This window comes from Emys orbicularis, chromosome 3 (genome assembly GCF_028017835.1).
Source record: "Emys orbicularis isolate rEmyOrb1 chromosome 3, rEmyOrb1.hap1, whole genome shotgun sequence".
NCBI classification, from domain to species: Eukaryota; Metazoa; Chordata; order Testudines; family Emydidae; genus Emys; species Emys orbicularis.
This window is the reverse complement of record NC_088685.1, coordinates 154,621,890-154,640,833: the sequence shown is the minus strand read 5'-3', so window position 1 is coordinate 154,640,833 and position 18,944 is coordinate 154,621,890. Positions and strand designations below refer to the sequence as shown.

The 18,944-nt window shown below is 41.3% G+C and overlaps 1 protein-coding gene across 1 annotated transcript in view; it reads left to right on the top strand.

Annotated features, from left to right (window-relative positions):
• KIF6 (kinesin family member 6) overlaps positions 1 to 18,944 on the top strand; it is a 284,172-nt gene that overhangs the window by 103,291 nt on the left and 161,937 nt on the right. The gene's annotated exons all lie outside the window — the stretch shown is intronic.

Here is an 18,944-nt window from a genome sequence, read left to right as displayed (position 1 = left end):
TACTTCATTTGCTATCTTTGTATAATTGTTTATTTCAGTTAGGCGGCTCTTTTCAGTAGAGGAGGGATACAAAAATGTAGCAAGGGCCTGTGGATAAGCAATGGAGCTCAGGGCCAGGAATAGTTTTCTAATCTAATCGAATTTATAATGTGTCCATGACCATATATCTTAGCACTAACAAAATTAAATAAGCATCCAAATAATCAGAAAAATTGTATTCTCTCTCTTTCTCATTAATGGGGTGCACATGGAAAGTGGTGATACTACTTCTCTACCTCTTTACTTCTCCCCTCTTCTCAAGACTAATCAGTAAAATGGGCATAGTGATACTTCTGACTGTTGTCTCCTAGGTTTGCTGTAGGAATTAATTAGTTAATGTTCGAGTGTTTTGAACATATAATTAGCTATAAAAGTATTATATTTCAAATTACTTGATTCATTACTTTCTGCCAAGTGCATCTTGCATAATGGGCTACATCCCATTTGTCTTACTGCAGTAGTCCCAACTGAGGTCAATGAACTATTCACCTGAGTATAATGAGTAGTGTTTGGCCCAGTACATGAAAACGTTTCTGTAGCTGGTTCTTTCATTTACTTTTTTTATTCAAATAGAGGGAGGATCTTCCAGTTGTTTTTTTAATTAGTGGAAAGGAAAAAATATCTCTCAGGGAGACCATATAACGCTGCATTGTCGCATTGTTTTTCACAACATTCAAAACAAAATGAAAAACAAATGTGCTTGACTCTTCTAGTATATAGTACATTATTACACAGCACAAGTCTTGAGAATAAAGCTACAACTGCCTCTGGAATTCTAACCTTAAATTCTGTCTTCTGTAGGTAGCATTTACCTTATTTCTTTATATTTAGGGTTGTATTATTTTTATACTTGGTTAAACATGTAAGAGTTCTGCTGCTCTCATTTAGTTTATTTAAATATATAATATTATCTTCTGCTAGACTGCATGGTTCAGAATGGAGTTCATAAAATGCTGTCAAAATAGGAGTTGCTTCCTTTGAATCTCACAGTCCTCTTCTTTAACTATAATGGGCTGATCCTTAAATGTTTCTTGGAGCTAAAGAATTAGTTCCTTGTTTAGAAAAAAATTTTGGAACCCTTTGCACACTTGAAAAAACATGTATAAAATAGCAGCATGAGTACACCCACTAGAAGGTAATTGTATACTCACAGGTTTCTGTATTATAATTTAAAATTTTAAAAAAGTCGCATTTAAATGGAATCATTCTCCTTTTTTTTTTGTAAGTAGCATGCCAGAAATAAAAGGGAGAGGCCTTTTTGTTTGAATGATGTTGGTATATTTTCTTTCTCCGAATGAGCTCACTAGCAACCCAAGTTTTATGCCCAGAAAATCAGGATTTCAAATCAAAACATTTGTGTTCCATAGCACCCACGCTTCCAGAATCCATGCCAGTTGGAACTCTCTAAACCTGGGACTGGAAATGCTGGCTTAGCACTTCAGTCTATTAATAACTTTAACTTCTTTCAGGTACACACACTATTGCAAGACCTTTTTATTTTTAACTTAATCAATTATTGTTCATCTTTTTCATGTGCTGGACTTGTCATCAGTCCCTTCTGGCTTTTATTTTCCCAATTCAACATTTTGACATCTTTATGCTAGCACAGTACTAAAATATTGCACTGTGTGATAAAACATAGAGCTTTAACAGTCACACAAGGCTTAAGCTGCTATATAAACAATGCAGATAGTATTTTCATTTACAAAAAGGGGAATGGAGATCAAGAGCTCATATTGGCTGATATTGAGTCCATATCAACTGCGAGGTGGAGGTGACAAAGGGTATAATTACCTTGTCTCATATCAAGACAGCTATGAAAGGTCAGAATAACAACGTGCAAAAAAATCTTTACCATATTATCTCCTGATTGTAACTGAATACACTACAGGCTGGTGACATAGCTCTAGGTGTGCAGGAGCTCTGTACTTCCACAAAATTATCCCTGTAAGCTGCATCAGTTTGATGGACAGATTAATTTATATTAGAGTTTCATGCTGCAGCCCTTCACCGTGGTATCTGAGCACCTACATTTAAAATGGCCAGTACATAAGAATAGAAATATGGCCATTCTGGGTCAGACCAATGGTCCATCTACCCCAGTAGCCTGTCTGGCCAATGCCAGCTGTTTCAGAGGAAATAAACAGAACAGGGCAGTTATCGAGTGATCCATCCCTGTCATCCACTCCTAGTTTCTGGCAGCTAGAGGCTTAGGATACCCAGAGCATGAGGTTGCATCCCTGACCATCTTGGCTAATAGCCATTGATGGACCTATCCTCCATGAACCTATCTAATTCTTTTTTGAACCCAGTTATACTTTTGGTCTTCACAACATCCCCTGGCAATGAGATCCACAGGCTGACTATGCATTGTGTTAAGTAGTACTTCCTTTTGTTTGTTTTAAACCTGCTGCCTATTAATTTCATTGGGTGACCCCAGGTTCTTGTGTTATGTGAAGGGATAAATAACACTTCCTTATTCACTTTCTCCACACCATTTCTGATTTTTTAGAGCTCCATCATATCCCCCTTACTCTTCTCTTTTCCAAGCTGAACAGTCCCCGTCTTTTTAATTTTTCCTCATATGGAAGCTGTTCCATACCTCTAATCATTTTTGTTGCCCTTCCAACATTTTTGTTTCCCTGTACCTTTTCCAACTCTAATATATCTTTTTTGAGAGAGGGCGGCCAGAGCTATACACAGTATTCAAGGTATGGGCTTATTAGGGATTGCATTATTATATTTTCTGTTTTATTATCTATCCTTTTCCTAATGGCTCCTAAATTCTGTTCACTTTTTTCACTGATGCTGCACATTGAGTGGATGTTTTCAGAGAACTATCCATAATGACTCCAAGATCTCTTTCTTCCGTGGTAACAGAAAATTTTAATCATTGAGGTGTGTGTCTTTTCAGAGGTAAAAACACGTCCGAAAAGTGAAAGCTTTTATTTTATGGTGAACTGACTGTTTAAAGAGTGTTGGAACGCACGTTAGTGAAGAAAGTGTTACTACTGTGTTTTCACTGAAATGCTGACATTTCTGAAATGACTGTTTTCAAAGCTGCTTCAAACAATATGTGAGCTTGGTACAAAATGGACTAAAGAACTGTTTTTAATCATGTAACTTATTTCTCGTATGATCAGCAGGGCAAAAAACTGAGTTCTGCTTAATTTCTGTAGATTAAAGATATGATTGGTTTTAATAAAAGAGTAGTTCGTTTTTCAGATATGGACACCTAACAAGAATGGAGAAATTCAGATGTGTAAATTAGAATTTACACATCAAAGTGCCTGTTTGATTGTCCAGTTGTGGGATTTAGGCATCTATTATTTCTTTTAAATGATGGTTCTACTCTGAACAGCAATTGTGTAAGAAAATGCCATTTTTACTCATCAGTTCCACTCACTGGGTGTATGGGTCAAATCTGTTGCTTCAGTGACTATGATTTTTACTCCTGTTAGCTCTGTAGAATCAGGGAGTATGTCTACACTTGAAATGCTGCATCACTGCAGTTATGCTGCTTTAGTGTAAACACCTACTACAGCAATGGAAGGGGTTCTTCTATCGCTGTAGTAAATCCACCTCCCTGAGACACAGCAGTTAAGTCAATGGAATTCTTCCATCGACCCAGCTCGGTCTACACCAGTCAACCTACAACATTTATGATCATCAACTTAGTGCCACAAACAAGATATAGGGGCTATACCAGTATTCTCCTTTTTCTTGTCAAAACTGTCCATCTCCTTCTTGAACTGATATTGGACATTCCAATATTCCAGGTTTGGACCCACTCTATGGCCCTTTGATTAATTTTTCTAAAATTGTATTTTTGGTTTGCTAGTTGCAAGATATTATGACTATTTTTATTTTAAGGAGACTTTACTGTATTGGCAGCATTATTTAAATCTTATTCACAAACGTGAATCTAATCAGTTTTTTGCAGCATGACTAGGATCAAGAGAAACCAGAAAATTGCAAGGATTTACAATCTCCCTGTAGAAGTCCCGTAGGCTTTACTTCTTTCTGTAGAATCTAAGGCCTGGTCTACACTAGAAGGTGGGGGGGAATTGATCTAAGTTCATGTAGCTGAAGTCGACATACTTAGACCTACTCACCGCGGTGTCTTCACTGTGGTGAGTCAACTGCTACCGCTCCCCCGTCGACTCTGCCTGCGCCTCTCGCGGTGGTGGAGTACAGGAGTCGACGGGAGAGTGCTCGGGGATTGATTTATCGCATCTAGACTAGACACGATAAATCGACCCCCGCTGGATCGATCGCTGCCCGCCAGTCCGGCGGGTAGTGTAGACACACCCTAAGACTGAAATATTCAAACTTGTATACTTTAAAGAAAGCTCCAAAGATGTGACCTGGAGTAAAATTTTCAAAAGCACCAAGTTTCATTTTCAGAAGTGACTTACCTTTAAAAATCTGGCTCTTAAATGCCTATTTAGGCATTGCTGAAACAGAGTTGCAAAGCCTAACTGATTTAGGAGCCTAAATCACATTTTCAAAAGGGATTTAGGTACATAAGTGCAACATCCTGTTGACAGTTGATGGAATTTAGACACTTAAGTGCTTAAATCACTTTTGAAAATGATGTTAAAGCTCCTAAATCAGTTAGGTGTTGCAACGCTGAGCAAAGCAATGCCAAATACCTTTTAAAATCTGGGCCTAAGTTTCACTGACTTTCATTGTAGTTTTATTGATTTAGGCTCCTAAGTCATTTAAGGACTTTTGAAAATGTATCTCTTATTTGCAGAAGTGCTGAGCACCCATAACTCCCACTGAAATCATAGGAACTACAGGTGCTCAGCCTCTCTGAAAGTGAGAGCACATATTTATAGAGCCCTGCGCAGATACACAAATGTGTATCTGCATCTGATCCGCTATCCCCAAAAATTATCCGTGGATTTGCTGGGCTCTACATTGGGGGCTGGGCTGAGGCTGGACCACGGTCGGGGAGAATCGCAGGCAGCTGTGGGGAACCGGCACGGAGTTGCGGACCCCCCACTTGTCCTCGGTGAGGCGGGGAGCGGGGACGCAGCCGGGGGCTGCTCTCAGCCCCCCCCCCCCATCCTCCCCTGCACCGCGGTCAGGTGGAGGGTTCGCTGCTGGCCTGGCGAGAGGAGGGAGACCTGTGGAGCTGTTTGGGGGCTGCTCGGGTCCACCGCGCTCTGCACAGCTGACCACCTGGCTTTTATCGTGGCCAGGCTGCGGCTCTGAGCCACCCCGCTCCCTGGCCAGAACCAGGTCGGGGAGAGCCGCAGTGTCAGCTCCTCCCCCCGCCCAGTGTCCCTCCCCCGCTGCCAAATGTCCCAGCCCCCCACTCAGTGTCCCTTCCCCCCAGCCTCCCCACCAAATGTCCCAGTCTCCCCACTCAGTGTCCCTGTTTCCCAGTACCCCCGCCCAGTGTCCCTGCCCACCAGCCCTTCCTCCCAGGGCAGGTGGAGGGACTCAGGCTCCCCACAACTGCTAGCGTGGCTCTCCCCAACCCAGCTCCAGTGGGGGGGAGTGGCTCGGAGCTGCAGCCCGGCCACGGTAAGAGCCAGGCAGGTAGCTGTGGAGAGCTGCGGCGGACCCTCCACTTGCCCTGGGTGTGGGGCCCAAGCAGCCCCCGACCCAGTGTCCCTGCCCCTCAGGTCCCCTGCCCAGGGTAGGTGAAGGGTCTGTGTCGTGGCTCCTCACAGCTGCCCACTCGGCTCTTACCATCAGAGTCCTGCGCGGATACAAAATTTGTATCCGCATCCACGCTGCTGTCTGCAGAAATGGTCCATAGATATAAAGCAGATACCCGCAGATTTGCAGGGCTCTACATATTTAGGTTCCTAAATAAGCATTTTGGTGCCTAATTTTAGACACCCAAGTTTCAAAACTTTGGTTTAAGTTTCTAGTCTAGTAAAGTGCCAGACTTCCCCCATTCATCTTAATTGGATGTTAATTCTAAAGCCTAATTATAGTTGCTTAAGAGTCACATTGTTAGCTTTGGCACTGCTGATTAAGGCCAATAGGAGTTTGCCATTCTGCTCAAAACGATTAGCATACTAAAAATATCCAGCTAATACCCTTGTCTGTTGTGACTGGACTTATCAGTCACAGTTTCCTTCATTTGGAATGAACTTACTTTGGGAACAGCAGCACAAGCATTGAATATGAAAATAATCAAATATTATTTCAATTTGGAAAATTTAGAGGCATTTGTTGCTTTACTTAAAAATTAAGATAATAGCAATTGGCCTGAACCTGAAAGGACTGAGCCTCTTCAACTCCATTTGGCTTCATTGAAAGTTGAAGGGGCTCCACACTTCAAAGGATCAGACCCAATGTTTGTAGCATTGCTAGCTTAAAAATGTTGGAGCTTCTGGATGCAAATTGAGGATTTTCTGTGCTCTCTAGAAAACCTGACTAGTCTACCTTTTAAAGAATATAAAGTCACAAGACCTTTAACAGAGCTTGAATATTTCTTTCTAATGTGTTAACATTGTATTGTAGCAAGACTTTGTGCTGTGTATCCATCTACCTGATAAACATAGAAGGGTGAAATCCTAATCCCATTAAAGCCACTGTTTTGGCATTGACTTCAATGAGGCCAGGATTTCACCCACATTACTCTTTTTAAATCTAGCAATGGCTGTGCTAGCGTAATGCAGTAATTGAATGAAACATGATAATTTACAAGCTCACGTATCACTCATTTTCACTTTACAAGAAATTGGACCTCAGCAACAATTTATGATATATAGTTTACCAATGCTGGGTTTGTTTGTTTTGTCCATGTCAGAGCCAAGTATTTATATGAAAAGATTAAAACTGATACTAGAATGGGGTCTACAGCTTTTATTGATTATATATATATATATATATATATATTTTATTGAAGCATTTGAGTACTCAGGACCTAATACAATTATATAAGGTGGCTAAAAAAAGCATGTGTCAGTATATGCAGTAATTAGCATCTATAGTTTTCTATTACAGTAAGGGCCAAATCCTGCTTACCTAAAAAGGAATCATCTACTTGCCTCAGTAAGCCAAGCGATATTTGAACCAGGAAGCTATTTTTACATTAGCCTTTTTTAGGAAATTTATTATTATTATTATTGTTTATTAGTAGTAGTATGACCGTAGTATCTAGGCACCCCAATCATAGACCAGGACCCCGATTTAGCTAGGCACTGTGCAAACACAGAACAAAAAGACAGCCTCTACCCCGAAGAGCTTTCAAACTGAGTATAAGAGAAGAGACAACAAATGCATCCAGACGGATAGGAATGTACAAGGAAACAGTGAGACAATATTTTCTACATTGACAAGACAGACACATGGTAGTGGAACGGATAGAACACACAAGCAGAGTGAACAATGTGATGGTGAAAAACGTCATGTTCCAGGATTTATTTATTTGCTTGGTATTGGATGGGTTAATTTAGGAGAGGATCAGCTAAATGGAAAGGGAATGGAAGAGCAGGAGGGTGAAGGGAACAGGTCAGGGGAGGAGAGGGTAAGAGGGGCAAGTATGCTGTGAAGCTGTGATGAAGAGACTCTGAGGGGGTTGGAGGAGAAAGGGGAGGGTTGGTGCAAACAACGAATCAGCACAAGGCAGAGACAGTCAGAACGGTATGCTTTTGACTGGAATGTCCAAAGGTCTCTGCCTTGGCTGGTTCTGTTCCTCTCGGCTGGAGTTTCTGGCTGGCTGCTATCTGCAGTTCTCCCCCAAAACCACATTGGTGGGGGAAGGGAAGGCACTGTCTGGATCCTAGTGCCCCCAGAATGGGGCAGTTTCCCCTGCACAGTTCTGGGTCAGAAGGTTCTAGCAGCAGGGGTGGCCCCAGCTGGGCCCCAGTTTACCCTCTCTCTCCCAGTGCAAAAGTCCCTACTTAGGCTGCTTCACTTCTGTTGCAGCTCCAGTGGTGGTAGCAAGGTGAGAATGCCAGTGTATACAGCACATTGGCATTTTTACCACCGTGTGGTCTAACTCTTCTCAGAACAAATCTGGATGACACAGAACTGCTGCCATTTACACTAGTGCTTCGCGCTAGTGCAAAGTTGGAAGACTCCCTCCCAAAATAGTCAAGTGTAGATGACCCCTAAATGCTTTTAGACTACAAGGTAAAAAATATCTTTTGCAAAAAAACATGCTGAGACAATTCATCTGAAACCAGAGCCCACTAAAGGTTATGAATAACAATATAAACTCCTATACATAGGGCCTGATCCAGCTCCCATTAAAGTCAATGGAAACACTCACATGGACTAAAATGGGGTTGAATCAGGCTCACAGCTTATTAATCTCCATTGTATTGTTTAATATTAAGAATAGACTGCATTGCATGAATGCCTTTTGTTCTGCAGCTTAGTCATAAAGGGATCTTTTGGTATAGATAGTGGCATTTTGCACCTCTTTCCAGCATAAGCTGAGATGTATCCTATACACTTTATCTCCTTTGTCGTAATGTTAGCAGGAATGCCTGGAAGTATTTTCCATTTTCTCACTAGTCTTTCATAAGAACATCAATTAATTAGCTGGTTAGAGACCCTGGGGGTTTTATTCTCCTATTGATGCATAGAGAACTTACATGGATAGCTCCTATTAGCTATGATGGCAGTTACGTTTCAATCTCTCGTGTACCAACGGATACATAGATCCCTAGTTTTTAGTGAATGTGTTTAGTGTTTAGTTCAATCACAAACTAAATTACATGGTCAGACTTGAATTCTTGGTTCCTTTATGCACTAGGATCATTATAACAGTTAAAACATTTTTCAAAAAGAATTCTCTGCCATAATGGACTAGAAATGCATGGTATGAGTTAACAATAGCAGGCCAGAGACCCTACTGCAAAGTTTATAGTGAACAAACTGAATTTCTGCCTACTCCTCTTAGCAGATTTTGTGAAAATAACCCATCTAATGACCTCAAAAATGTTTCAGTAGCTTCTTTTGTTTAGAGCCTGTTTTTCATAGCCTTGGATTTCAGGTTCACATGTCATAGAATCCACAGCTGACACTAAATTGTGAATTCATTGTTCTTTAACTGAACTCCACTTTTATATGTGATATACGGTACCAGTGGTCTGTGGTTAAAAGGCAAGAGCTCCCACAAATGAATCATCGCACACAAGGCAAGGGCAAAACGAGGGCTTCCAAAATCCCTAGAAGTCTTGAATTCTTGCTCCTGTGTTTTGAGACCCTGCATGCTACATATTATTGAAAGCTCTAAACTTTAAAAAATCATGTAAGAACTGGCTGATGGTGCTTTCTCTGATGTATTTCAGCTGTGTTATTTGCATCCTGGTTCATAAAAACATGCCTGACTGGTTCAGAACTGGAAATGCATATTGAATATTGTTTAAAGAGGTAAAAATCAGTTGTTAAAGAGGATAACACTGCAGTATAGCAGATATCAGCTGATCGTCTTTCAGTTGGACTATCATAGAATCTGCCTCCCATCTGAGGTAATATGGATAGGCAGCTTTTGTGGTTTTGTGTGTGATATGACTAAGGTGTTGATAGGCAGGCTTAATTAAGGAAGAGCTCATGAGAGCATGGACGGTAGTAGAACAGAGGTAAAGTTGATATTGTAAAACTGTCTGTAACTGCTGAGTGCTTAGAAATGTCTGCATTTACAACATAAGAGCATTATAAAGAAGAGGGTAATAAAAGACCAAAGAGTTACTTAATACTTGTAAAAAATATGGGATATTAGGAATGGCATAAGATGGGGGGAAAGGCAAAAGAAAAACAAGACAAGGGGGAAAAGGTGAAGTCATTAGAAAGGACTTTGTGTTTCAGTCAAAACTTTCACTTTAGTGTTGTCACTCTAGTTATCATGAGAAACAATTCAAGTCCTTTGAAATCAAACTGAAAAGAAGAGGAAAAAAAGACTGTGCCCTTCTGATGTTCCTTTATGATATATAAAGACAGTCTTATAACATGTTTTGTTGTTTTTTCTTCACGCAAAAAAATCCAAAATAAACTTTCAGCTTTATTTGTACATTCAGAATATCAGATCCAATCTTCTTTCTATTTTTATTTATGATTGATTTTTGGTGTGAGGACAAGGCCTTTTGGAATATTTTTGGAAGACCTCAGTGATCCTCTCACATGAGAGCTGCAGCTCTCCCAAGGCTACGATTCAGCGTCCTCTCCACCCTCTGGCTATGTGTACACTGGGAATCGTGTTGGGTAGCACCTGCTAAAACCCTACTGTAGACAGAGCAATTTGTATTTTAACACATATTAGCTGGTAGGGGTCTATCCTAGGGCTTACCTCCACCAGCTAACTCATGTTAGAACTGCAACTTGCCTGGCCTACACTACAATTTTAACACCACTATTGTTAGATTAACACTAGTGCAGGTATATCTACCTGTGCTACAATCACACATTCATTTGCAGTGTACACATCCCTAATACTGCTCAGTGCATGACACAATGATAAATCAGTCATCTACACAATGCTACTAATACCAGTGGAAATACAGTTTAGCAACAGTGAGAAATGTATAAAAAAAGGCCAAAGTGAAAAGCGAGGACCAGATATTCTTGATACTAAACTGAAAAAACAAACCCAGATATAAAAACCAACCCAGAGCCTCTTTATACACCAGGCAGGAGGAATATTTTGTATATTTTTTTGTTTTTCAGTTCACCTTAAAGACAAGCTGTTGTCTCAGGAAAGTATAACCTACTTTTTGTTGTTGTTGCTGCTGTTGTTTTTTGCCGTCTTAAACACTTAATGCCACATCCCTATGATAGCAAGATGTATGCTATCTTGTAACTGGACCAACTTTAAATGAATTTTATAAATTGGCCTTAAACTTAATCACTGCAGAGTGTTTAGAAAGTGATGATTGGGGAGGGTGGGGGGATTCTTACTCACTTGAGTTCTCTGTTCATTATTCTTGGATGATCATTAAGCGAGAGAAACTCTTTCTTGTTTACTGCTGTTTTTCATAAAGAAAAAGGCCTTTGTGTGCTACTATTTTTTCTTCCTCCTCCAGGGAGCTTCTATTGGGGAAAACTATTCTTCCTGAGGCAGCAGGGTTCTGGCAACTGACTTCAGCACACTCTAGCTTCCAACAGTGTGAGCCAGGCCTGCTGCAGTTAGGACAGAACCCAACAGTCCTGAGGGGAAGAGTGCCATGATTTGAAAATCTCCTTTTGGAGCTTGCCGCAGCTACTAGGTTAGTGGTAACTGGTTGAGCTTTAATAGTTGACAATCCCTGTACTCAGCAACAAATGGGAAAAAAAATACATAAGGGACACTTCTGGATTTACAGGTGGCTTCACTATAATGTGTCTGCATGGATACCCCGGAAGACCACTTAGAAGCTACAGCTAATGAAGAATGTGGCAGCCTACTTGCTTGTTGTATTCATTATAGGGAATCTATTACCTATGTTTTAAAGATTGCACTAGCTCCCTACTCATTTCCTGATGCAATTCAGTGTGTGTTGATATTGACCTTTAAAACTTAAGAACTTGTGTACACAGAGACTGGAACTGAAATAATAATATTATTTGTATTCTCATAAGGCCTAGAAGCTCCACTGATGGACCAGGTCCCTTTTTATTCTGGAGGTGTAGGAAGAGCCCCAAAGAGCTTACACTATGACTATAATACAAGAGACAACAGAGAGATACAGACAAAGAGACGGGGAAGTACAAGGAAAAAAATGAGACAGTATTTGTCAGCATGACAGGTAGTGGTCTCAGCACACCAGTACCCTAGCCATTTTCAAGTTTTTTATAGGCCTCATGGCAAAGGAGAGTCCTAAGGAGGGTTTTGAAGGAGGATATTGAATAAGATTTGCTGATATTTACAGGGAGCTTCTCCCAGGTGTGAGGGGCAGCCTGGGAGAAAGCACATAGGTGTGTGTTTGAAAATTTAACAAGTGGGCAATAGAGACTGGCATCATGGGTCAGTCACAGGCAGGAGTTGACCTTTCAGTACTGAATGAGAGATGATAGGTAGGGGGAGGATAGGCCATGAAAGGCCTTGAAAGTGAAGACCAGTAGCTTACGTTTGATAGGATAGAGAAAGGGGAGCCAGTGGAGGGATGCAGAGAGTGCCGACATGGTCAAAGTGACAGGCTAGGAATATTATCTTAGCTGCAGCATTCTCAGTGAATATCAGCAAGGCAAGATTGTGTTTGTGAAGACCAGAGAAAAGAAGCTTACATAATAAATAACTACATCGATTGTAACTCACGCTTTTAGTTATTTCAGTGCAAATCTGGGTGGGCACTCTTATGTCAGAATAAGATTGCCCCATTCCAACAAAACTTATCAGTAAGAAAGATGACCAAATTATATAAAAATAGGACACTTATTTCAGAATATGAGTGTTCTAAGTGTCCTGTTTTGATATAACTTGGTCACTTTTTTTATTGACAAGTCATCTTGGAATAGGGCACTTTGATTCTGAAATAAGAGTGTTGAGAAACCAACTTGCATCGAAATAACTAAGGGTGGGAAGTACAACTAATCTAGGTATTTTGATTCCATTTGCTGTGTAGACAAGCCCTGATAGAAGTTGAGTCTCAGTTACCTGAGAGTGTCTTTCCTTATCCTTGCTTTGCTATGGGAATTGAGAGCAGCTGATATACTTGAGCATCCTAAATTTGAACCCCCGGCAGGCTGTGGACAAGGCATTTTCAGTGGAGGACTCTTCACTCTGGAATTGACTTCCCCTGTTAATATGAGCATTCCTCAATTCCTTGGCTTTCAGGGGACAGTAGAGAGCCTATCTCTGACCTCAGGCTTTTGCCTGAATGTGGATCAGAGTAGGAACTTATTATTGTAATTATTTTATTATTGAATTAGTCTTTGGGGGTTGATGCTCTTTAATTTTAGTTAATGCAAATCAATTGATTTGGTACATTTTTTTTAATCATTGATGGAAAAGTGCCCAGAAATTTGTGATTGGCTCATTTTAAAAAAATAATAAAGAAAGAAAATATGGAAAAAAGCAGGAGTTACTGCCAAATCAGTCTCTTACAAAGATAGGAAACATTAAAGTCCTGTACTCCTCGATGGTGTCTTGATAAATACAAGTCAAGTATAGAAGAAAAATCTCATTCTGGATGACTCCTGTGCAGAAGAAGTCAGCAACAATGTTATTCCTGGAAAAAAAAATAATGTTCTGATAGTGCTAGCAGTATCTTTTGCCTGATTTGATCTGTTTTATGTCATATGTTTAAAAGCACAACCTTTTCCCTGGAGTACTGATGAATTGACCAGGAGAGAGATTGCACAAAGACTAAAGGAGCTGTTGGAGGGGACACAGCAGTGGATCAGACATTGTAAAACAGAACAGCTCAGTCGCAAAATGTACTTTTTATTTAAAATGTGTTGCACGCCAAGCAACCTCACTCCGCCTTCAAATATATTCTCAAAACTCTCTTCCTTTGTCTAGCTTTTCACCACTAATCCTTATTCTGACACTTTCTATTGTCTGGGGCAGCTTGCAGACACTACCCTGACCTGAGCAAACAAGAAGTTAATAATAATTAGGCTCACCCAGGTGCTCCACAGAGGGGCTGTAAAAGTTAGCTGCTCCAGGAACAAGAGGACAGAGACTGCCTAGGAGAAGGCTAGTCTCTGAGCCCAAGGCTGAATTAGAAACCCTGAGCTGAGAAACTTTGTTCTCTTTTTATATTCTGATGTTTTGTTAACTATAATTAACTGACTGAGATCAACTTTTCCCTGAAAAAAGGGACAGGGGTGGCTTTCCTTTTGCTTTCTGTGCTAATTCAGCTCAGTCACCTACCTTATGTGGCAGTGGCCAGCTAGGCTGGATTTGCTGGGGGTTTTCCTGCTTGGATGCTAGGGGATCCTTTCCCTCCTGACACACCATGGCCCAGCTTTGTGTTGGGCTGGGCCATTTTATCTATCTGTCTGTCATATTCATAGGGCCTCCATTACCATAATATCTGAGGGCCTCCGAATCTTTTCATGTAGTGATCCTTCACAACCCTGTGAACTAGGACAGTGCTAATATTCCCATTTTAGCCCTGGGGAACTGCAGCACAGTGATTAAGTGACTTGGTCAAGGTCACACAAAGTCTATAGCTAATTCTCAGGCTAGCTCCCTAGCCTCTGGACCATCCTTCCTCGCTGTCTGCCTTTGGTCACTCTTCTAGCCCTAAGGAGCCTTCTTTATGACCAGAGGGCAGCTAGTACCAGCCCCCTGTCAAGAATGAGCTTTGGAGGACCAAAAAGCAATTCCGGCTCTCCTGCTGCAGCAAGGTTTCCCCTCCCACCCATCTGCCTCCGTGCTAGGGGAGTAAGTGGTGTTTTGCATTGAGATAACATATGGGTGTGTAACTGTCACTTGTATGTTATGTTAACTAAACATTGCATTTTCATTTCTGCTTGGGTCAAGCCAGAATCATGTTCACAAGTTCCATGTTGCATCATAGCTTTGTGGACAGGCCGTCTTTGGAGGAGGATAAAATTATTTGGCTGTTGGGGCTAGGCCATAGGGAGGTTATATATCTCCTAGAATTGTAGGCTTTAGTGTGTAGCTGGGGCTGAGAGATGCTCTAGCAGAGACATATCCAGGCCTACGGTGGGCAAGAGAATATCTTTGACTGGGTGGCCAGATAAGTGGTGGCTCATGGTTGAATTGAGCAGCTACCGCCACTCTTTGTTGCAAAAACCATATTCATTCCCTTCATTCATTTATTTACATTTTTATTGTTTATTAAATAAAGTTGAAGCCTTTGTGCCATAACTTATCCACTGCTTCTGAGCCATCTTTTTGGGAATCCCCTTGACAAGAGTTACCTTCCTGCTCTTACCTGACAATTTAAACACATACATGTATAGCTTTTTTTTAAAAAGAAATTTACTGTACAAAAGTTTGTTGGTCTAAGGTCAGTATCCCACTCTCTCTTCTTATTTACTCTTGTCTCTTCTCCTCCCTCCTGTTGTCCTGTGCTCTGTTGTCATTATTTGTGTTATCTTTCTCATTTAAACTGTGAGCGCTTTGGGGGGGAGGAATAGCTTTGTTGTCTCCTGTAAAGCCTTAAATCGTGGCATTATATAACTAGTATTAGAATGTTTAAATTATTTCCATGGTCCCTTCATTGATAAATCCTTCTGAAAATTTAGCTCAGTGGACTTAAGATATGTTCAGCAGGAAGAGAAACCTCAGACTGCATCTGCATCGCATCATCAATTTATGTTTACCTTTGTTTAATAATTTACTCCACTGGCAGAACTCCCAGTATGTTCTGATTTCTATCCTTTTTGTCATCTGGCTATATGTTTACCTAAGAAGCTTGGTCCTTTAATTCTCTCCTGTTAAAAGGTGTCTGTGCTGTGTGCACAGAAATTAATATTCATGATGTTGTTTGTCTTTAATAGTCAGAATATAAATCTGAAAGCTTGTTTTAGTTCTTGTGCTTAATTGTGCGTTTTGAGGGCCTTTTCCATTCCTTTTCCCTTTGGCAAAAAATTCCATTTTATTTTTGGTTCAGGAAATTCTTCCTCTTTGGCATAAAGGTCTATATTAAAACACACTGAAGAAGTACTGTTCTTTAGAAGTGGCAAAAAGGCTTAGTTGGTTAACCACTTCTAATCTAGGTTCTGCTACAGCAAAGTTGAATCAGTCCATCTGGCACTAAAATCCACTTTGGCTCCAGTCAATGTGTGGTCTTCAAGCCACAAAAAGTGAATTGGGCAGTTGCGGTTTTTTAAAATGCTGGAAATCTCAAGTGGGTGACAGGTAATGGAGGAGGGAGAAAATACCAGTTCACATTCATATTTACTACTCACCTAATTTGTAAATAGGAAACTAAATTAGACAGAACAGTCGCTTGGGACAAATTCATGCTCTCTCTTCTCCCCTGCCTTACTGTTCTCTTTTCTCCTAAAATATTCTTAGTAACTCCCTGCAATGTTAACTTGATGATCTTGTTGCAAGCTTCTAGCTGACAAATGTTTTTGGATTGATTCCCGTAGCCTAAGTCTCTGCCAACTGAGGCAATCAGGGTATAGCTGAAATGCCTATTCTTTTATTTACAGTTCAAGTTACTGCCATGTTGTAGTAGTGTTAAATGACCTCACATTGAGGATCTGACCCTAGTGCGTAAAATTAGGAGAAAATAGTTTTGGAATGTTTCTCTTATTAAATGTGGTTAATGTAGTGCTCAGTATACTGCAGGGCCACCCAGAGGATTCAGGGGGCCTGGGGCAAAGCAGGGGAGCGGACATACTCACCGGGCGGCGCTCCGCGGCGGCGGCGGGTCCTTCAGTCGCTCCGCGTCTTCGGCAGCACTGAAGGACCTGCCGCCGAAATGCTGCCAAAGACCCAGAGCAACTGAAGAGCCCCCCTCTGCCGAAATGCCGCCGAAGACCCGGACCGCCGCTGCGTAAGTAAAAAGGCGCCTCTAGCCAGGAAAGGGATTCTCGGCCAGGGCTTGCGGGGCCCCTGCGGGGCCCGGGGCAAATTGCCCCACTTGTCCCCCCCCCCCTCACCCTCTGGGCAGCCCTGGTATACTGCCAGACTTAGTGCTAGATACTGAATGCCTTTGTTTATCCATAGACTAGCTATAGCACTGGCAGTTGCAATATAGGCTTCTCCACGTTTCCCAATCATGACACACAGAGGCCACTTGTAGGTGTGAGGGGATAGTTCCCATGTCCATTTATTCATTGGGCTATCTGCTGAAATTACCAGTAAGGTTCCCACTTGTGGGATTGAATGCTTATTCACAGAGACCGATAAATGTAGCAATAATTAAAACTAATATTCTGGTCTTTATTACTCAGTAATCTCTGCTCTGCTTCAGCTTGAGAAACAAATACCTGTAATTCTAGGGACACTTTGTTTCTAACTAATTTAAATAGATGTTTTAAATTGCCCAATCCTTTAAGCCCTTTGCACATACAATTCACCCTGACTTCAGTGGGTGCTCTATGAACTTTCAGGATCCTGCCCTGTCAGGGTTCCCTCCCCACTCTGAACTTTAGGGTGCAGACATGGGGACCCGCATGAAGACCCCCTAAACTTATTTCTACCAGCTTAGGTTAAGAACTCCCCTATTCCTTGGATTAAGTAACGCTGCCACCACCAAGTGATTTAAACAAACATTTAGGGAGGGCCACTTGAAGCCCTACCTTCCCCAAATATTCCCCTGAGTCCCACACCCCTTTTCCTGGGCAGGCTTGAGAATAATCCCCCAAACCCCTACACCCCTTTTCCTGGGGAGGCTTTAGAATGATATCCGCACAAATTGGTACAGGTGAACACAGACCGAAACCCTTGGATCTTAAAACAATGAAAAATCAATCAGGTTCTTAAAAGAAGAATTTTAATTAAAGAAAAGGTAAAAGAATTACCTCTGTAAAATCGGGATGGTAAGTACTTTACAGAATAACAAAAGACTCAAGAACATAGAGGATCTCCCCTCTAGGCAAAATGTTAAAGTTACAAATCCAGGGATAAACCTCACTCTAGGCAAAACCTCCCTCTAGACAAGGAAAATCACAAGCCAAAATAAATGTAAGCTAACGCATTCCCTTATTATTACTTATTAATTCTAATTGAGTTGGATTGCTTGCCTTCTTGATATGTCTCCGGCAAGCACACAGAACAGACAGACAAAGAACAGACAAAACAAAGCTTTCCCCCCCTTTCCAGATTTGAAAGTATCTTGTCCCCTTATTTGTCCTTTTAGTCAGGTGCCAGCTAGGTTACCTGAGCTTCTTAACCCTTTACAGGTAAAAGGATTTTGTGCCTCTGGCCAGGAGGGATTTTATAGTACTGTACACAGAAAGGTGGTTACCCTTCCCTTTATATTTATGACATGCCCACATTTTCGTTTAATGGGATCTAAGAGTGTGCCTTACTGTGTCTCAGCATGTATTTGTTAGCAATAAACTGTTCTTTTTCAGGGCAGAAACTCTAATTCCATTAACATGGTTGCTTAATTTTATGGATGAGCAGAGGAATTAGAAAAATTTCAGACATGCATGAATTTAGAAGAGAAAGTAGCTCTTACCTGCATTTTTGAGGCTCTGTTGGTTATGGTAATTTGGTATGGGTTGAGAATTAAGCTAACAAGAGCACTCTTCTTGAATTTGTAGAGGTCCATTTGCCAAGCATTTGGTGTCAGTGACCATGTATATAATGAATGATATACACTAAATATTTTGCCCATATAGTCTCCTTTGATAATGTAAACAGGAAAGAAAAAGCTAGCTGGAACTGACCAGGCTCACGTAAGTGTTGGGAGCAGTGGCTTTAGAGCATGTTGCCCTCTTTCTGCAGACCCCATAAAAACCCTTCTACTCCCACTCCACAGGGTTGAGGCTTTGTTACTATTGAGGAGTCAGGAAGAGGTGGAGCTAGGTGACAGTAACTGTCTGTGGTATCTTCCTCAATTCCCACACCCACCCCACACCCTGCAAACATTCAGGCATTTACTGCTGAAGCTAATGCTGAACCTGTTCCCGCATGTGTTGTGAACCCCCTTTCCTCAGAGGGGGCTCTCGATCAGCCACCAGCAGGAAACCATGGCTGCTCTAAAGCTGTGCTCCTGTATGGAGAGAGAGATTCTAGGGCAGTAGTCCAGGCAGAAGCACTGGGTGTCCATGCTAAGCTCCTCGTGCTCTTCAGTCTTTCACACAGAAATCCTGTCTACCTTGGGGGACACACAGAAATATGGGTCTCAGGCACTGCCTGATCTATAGGAGTGGGGAGAAGTTTTAAAGCTCATCTGCTGATGCATGGATATTATAGAAATTCCAAGAGTTGTAACTCACGGAGTTTCATGGTCCATATGCTGGTTTTCCCTGCCATAGCTTATAATTTGTCTCTAAAAGAGCAATGACATGTTTATGTATCTCCAATGATTTTCTTAATGGGCCTGGTCCTGCAGTCCTAATGTAGGCAA